The sequence below is a fragment of the Teleopsis dalmanni genome, chromosome 2 (assembly GCF_002237135.1).
Source record: "Teleopsis dalmanni isolate 2A chromosome 2, ASM223713v2, whole genome shotgun sequence".
NCBI classification, from domain to species: domain Eukaryota; kingdom Metazoa; phylum Arthropoda; class Insecta; order Diptera; family Diopsidae; genus Teleopsis; species Teleopsis dalmanni.
Window position 1 is genome coordinate 35,768,239 of NC_051847.1, and position 6,000 is coordinate 35,774,238.

The 6,000-nt window shown below is 27.5% G+C and overlaps 1 protein-coding gene across 1 annotated transcript in view; it reads right to left on the reverse strand.

The window, feature by feature from the left end:
- LOC119674309 (neurogenic protein mastermind-like) overlaps positions 1-6,000 on the reverse strand; it is a 596,927-nt gene that overhangs the window by 273,145 nt on the left and 317,782 nt on the right. The window lies entirely within an intron of this gene.

Sequence of the window (6,000 nt, forward strand, 5' to 3'; positions counted from 1 at the left end):
AATTATGACCATAAATTATATGATATTCACTTTTTTAATAGTTTTCCAAAATAATTTATCTTGCTTATTTTAATATAAAAAATTATTTAAAATATTTCTAACATTTTTTTCCATTCAACCTAATTTGATTTTTGATAAAAAGCAGATAACAGAAATTTAAAGCTGTAAAAATATTTGTACATTAAAATTAAAATTATTTTAAACAAAGAAATTTATTGTTTATATTCGTATATTAGAAAAAATATATTTTACCTAATATACAAAAGCGAAAAATTCTAATATTGACTTTAATATTCGCAAAAAAAAAGAGATGAATCACGCTTAAAGATAAAGAAAATACATTTCCTATATAAGAAAAACTTTTTAAAAATATATGCACTTGAAAAATACGTGAATTTTATAGATACAAACTACTTTGAATTTAAATTTCAACTTTTTGCAACTTATACATATTTATTAAAATATCTTTAATGTTAATACAAGGAATATTTTTTATAGAAAAAAACAAAAAAAATAGCATTTAGTCATGCTTTTGCAAAATAAATAAAGCGCTAATGTGTAGATATTAAAATTCTTTTCACTCACATACCGACCCGACATATCTACAAGTGGAAGTATTTATATCCGATGTAAACCACTCATGCTATTAAAGCAAGTAAGCAAGCAAACCAGCAACGCTCCATATTCATATCGTAGATACTTTGAGTAAATAGAACCAGTCCAATGCGCTGCATACCTACATTTCAATTACGGATATTGTGCGGCATGGAACATGGAAGAGCTTTGACACACTACCAAAGTCAATGCAAGTACTTTTGCGTTATTTTCTCAAAATCTTTTGTGTAAAAGTAGTCACTCCTCTAAGCAACTACTGCTAGCATTTTATGAATAAATTGCCTTAAAATGATAATGAGCACAGCATTTCTGATAAAAACATATATTTTTTATCAATGCGAAGCTGCATTTCATAGCAGAGAAGGAAAGTATTATGCTGCATATCACACAATTTACTGCTGACTAATTTAAGTGAAAAATGCTGCATATGTGCTTATTATTTTTTTAATATTATAGCAGAAAGAAAAGCTAAAATAAATAGAGACATTGTGATAACTCTGAGATAATAAAGTGAAAACACATGCTTCAATTACTTCCAAGTACTGAAAACTGCAATGAAAGATGCAGCACTGAAACAAAGATACTTTTACTCGCTGTGTAAATAATTTCAGAGTTCACTCTATGTCAATACTAAAACGTACCGAAAGCGTTGAAAAGCGCTGAAAAGCGTCAAGAATGTACATATTCACTTCTTGAATATTTCATATATGTGGAAATGCTCTATTTTTAGTATATGAAGAATGACATAATAAGAAATACCGGCAATTTTCCTGAAAAGTGCACGTGATTACATGTCCACAGCAACGTTAAAAATTTCATGAGAAAAATAATGTTTCATTCACAGCAAGTATAAAATTCTATATAAAGAAATTATTTAAAGAATGTAGAAAATTACATTTCAAAAGTCGCAGCAGCGTACGGAGACAATTACAAATTTAATTATTTGTTATTTTAATTATTAGACAAACCAAATATTAACACCGAAATTATATTTATCTATATAACAAACTTTAACTATAGATTTTTCAATTATTTTAACATCAAAAAAAAAACCTGTCATTTCACTATACTCCAATGAGGGCGATATTTCATGATTGTAGACAAGTGACTCCAGAACTTAGAGTTATCTAGTTGTGAAACCATCATTAAATAGTCTTTGAAAATTTTTTTTAATCACTAGAACTGGCTTAATCCAAAAAAAATCCCACTAAGAAATTGTTTTTAGAAAATCTATATTAAAAAGACAGTCTGACATTTTTAATATCTATATTAGACATTTACCTAGATTGTCTTACTTAGAAGACAGTCATATACTGGCCTCTAAATTAACATATAAAATGTGTAAACAATATTTTAGTAGATCGACATAAATAATTTTATGTCAAACAAAAATAAGTATATATTCTCATTGTAGTTAAAAAGTGATATGTTAGTGTGTTACGATCTTTAACAGACCAAAAATGTATGCTATTAGTAAATACAATGGATATGTTACTGGCAGCTTAGTTTCTCTTTCGTTTAAAATAATCGTAATGATCGAACAAGATTTTTAGCATTTTAAAGTCTTCAAAATAACATACATACTATATTTTAGTTTCAGTATAGTCATCTTGTACAGACGTCATCTACAAGACAACAAAAATGGGATTGGAATGTCAGCATGACTATGTTAATAGACTTCTTTTTTCTAGCCATCGGACTTGTTTCCATATAACTCAGAGTTACATGATATGACATTTAACTCTACACTTTTAAGTCAAAATCAAAGGATAACTGTTAGTAGAGATTGGGGAAATTTTTCTTGATTCTATAAGCTTGAAATCGATATTCATACATATTAAAAAACTGATTTGATTAAATAAAACCATGTTGTTATATACCATTTTGCTGTTATTAGATACTTTCCACCGAAAATCTCACTGATTACAATTTTTGAATCAGATTAAACAGATCCGAGCTATATGTATGTCAACATAGTTCCAACTTTTTTTAGCGTTAAATGTGTTAATGGACAGATTATTATTTAAAATTTTTACTGCTTTCAAACAATTTCTTCTTTTATTTTTTTATTTACTTTTTAAGTTAAAGTGAAGTTTTATATTTCATTTCAAATTTCCGTAAACACACACTTCATAATTTCTAGTGCAGAAATATTTATAATAATAATAAAAACTACGAACGTAAAAGACACAAATTATAACTCAATAAATATTAGTTCTGACTGTAAATTTAGGGCTGGGCAATATAGTGTTTGTTTATCATATGGAGAATTGACTTACTGTTTATTGTACACATGGAACCCAGCAAGAGGAAGAGGAATGAACACATTATCGAACAGTGCACATCAGCAGTGACCTCGAATTTTAAAATATTGAAGAGATTGTGAGTATGGAATATACGGGTAATACTTGAAAGTGCAATAACCGCAGCAATTAAACAGAAACATTGCCAAAAAATATATTTATTTTAAACATATTGCCTCTATTGAAATATTGAGTCTATTGAAATATGTATTGAGAATATATATAATATAATATATATATATATATATATTCACTTAAACAACCCATGTAGTGTGTGTAAAATATAAATTACTTACCAAAAGCAGCCACAGCTGCAAAGAATGTTATCCATTTAATTATATCCGCAAATGAGCCCATTTTGCACTTTGGGTTCTTGTTGTTGTAATCTATGGCAATTGTGTGTTTTTTTATACACAAATATAATTTAATTTTCTTTCTTTTATTTCACTTTCAGATACTTTCTTCTTAATTAATTATTTTTTTCACTTGTTTTAATGACACTGAAACACTTTTCGCTTTTGACTTTCAATGCTTCGCTTTATTTTGCATTATTTACTTTTAAGATATTTCGCACAAGAAGCTTATTTCACTACGGATTTAATCCGAAAAGAGGAGATTTTACTGCACCACACTCAACAATCAGCACAAGTGCAGTGGGTGTATAGGGTGTATATGGAGGCGTTTATCGATTTTTATACCACCCAACTTGGTAAAAGGTGACGAGGAACCCTTATTGCGTGTAGCCACGCGTGGGTTGAAGGATGTGCTTTTATTGTGATACCGTGGTATGCTGAAAAGATACAAACAAAAAGATACAAAAATTAATTTCGAAAGTTTTAAGTTTTTAAGTAGAATAATTGTTTGCATGAAAGTATAATATTGACAAGAAACAACAAGTCATGGGGTTTTAAGAGATAATGTAATTTATTGACAATAAAGAACTAAACTGCAGCAGACATAAGATAAATAAAGTATAAAGCTTTTCTTTGAAAAAGTCATAAGTTTTTTTGATTAAGAATTATGAATTATATAAGAATTTGTTCTTTTATATAATATTTTAGTTTTACATAAAAGATTATTAATTTATTGTAACGACTTAAATATTATATTCTATTTTTGTTAGATATTGAATATAATACACTCACATCATACTACACAAGTTAACTTATGATATGAGGTTATAACTATCTGGAACTACAAAAAATTTTATACAACATGATATAGCAGTTCTATTTGAGATAAAAGATGAAACCTGCGAAATAAAATATATATCACATTTTAATAAAAATAAACCTTAACTATTTCAATCAAATAAAATTTCAAAAAATATAAATATATTTTCAAAATTCATTTGCCAATAATTTGATTATTAAAACTATATTCGATCTAAAATATACTATATTTTAGCAAACAAGATCTTATATCGTTGCAGTGCTCTGCTCCAGTGGGGCCGCGTTTCCTGGCAATATTCTACTATATACTTATGCATTGTTTATAATCGATCATCGAAATCGAAAATTATATTCAGTCGATGATTTATAATATTTTAGTAGACAGAACATAGCAATCGTTGCAATGCTGCGTTTCACTAGGGTACGTGTTTCCTGTCATTATGTCTATTATGTATTTGTATTATATATTTGTATTATTTTGAATAATACAACATAATTAAGATTTATATATAACAACAGCATGACTTCGATTTTTGTTAATATTTAAAATCATTTTATTTAAAAAATTTTTATTTTTACTCTCTTAAAACTGAAAGATAAACCAAAAAAGATTGCTAATTTTATTAAATACTTGTGAAACCCTTTAAGGCGAAATCGTTTAACTAAACTCCCCTATTCCAATTAGGATTGTTTTGAAGTGTCACTTAAACATGCTTCCAAAAGTATTCATCATTTTTGTTATCCTTGTTTTAAATGTTTAGTCAATCACCAACAAAAGGTTCCCTTAACTGGTGAAACAATAGATTTAAGATTTGTCAAAACTCTAACGAAGTGGAATACACTTTAAATGTGGTCAATTTATGACTCAGCTAAGCCTGGAAGCATTTAATCACTCAAAGGGGGTGTTTTACTTTAAAGTGCTTTCAAGTATTTTAAAGGATATTCAGGAAATATAAACAACAAATACATATGCAATAAATTTAACAGTTAAATGCCCACAAAACTTTTTGTATTTTTCAATATCCTTTGGCTTCCGTACAATATTACTTATATTATGGACACGTTTAACTCCAAATACCAATGTTTTAATAAAGCAAATATTGAAATAATGTTGCACAGATACCGGAAATCAATAACCATATACACCAAAAAAAATATTAGTACAAATAGATACATGTAGATCCAAAGTAATTTGCAGATGTAATTGCTTTATTATAAAAGCTAGAAAACTTTGGATGAAAGAAGCCATGAAAAACTTTAACTCTCTATTCAGTTTGCTAGTAAAATAGTTAAAAACTTATATATTGTAATTAAATACTCATATTTTATAGGAAGGACTTTTTCTTCGTATTGTGCAAGAATGTAACAGACAATTAACCTATGAGCCCCGCTGAAATCGTTTACAAGAATGGATCTTTCAATTTTCGATTTCAGTTCTGTATAAATGAAATATGGTGTTTCACCCTTGAGCCTTAAATATAGCTTCTGTCTTAATATCCTACAGAAATATTTTAAATTTTCATACATTTTGGTCAAAATGCCAAATATCTTTTAATTAACATTTCTTTTTTAATTTATTATACATTTTTTCAATAAATTATTTCTATCCATAAATCGATTGCTAACTGACAGACTTACCAACACGTCGTTATCTAATCTCAGAATGGTTACAGGCTCCTCGGGGAGGTATGCAGATCTGAGGTCAATTATTGCTTAGTCTGATGAAGTCATAAACAATAATTCAGTTAAGACGTAAAGAGGGGTTTTAAAAATACCTCGAGTTAAGAAACAGTAAAAGTGCTTAAGTGCTTCAACATAATAAATCGATTACCTAACACTTTATTATTAATATTTTTCGTGGAGTTAAGTTTTCTATGTAAATCCACACATATTGCATATATTTGAAAAAA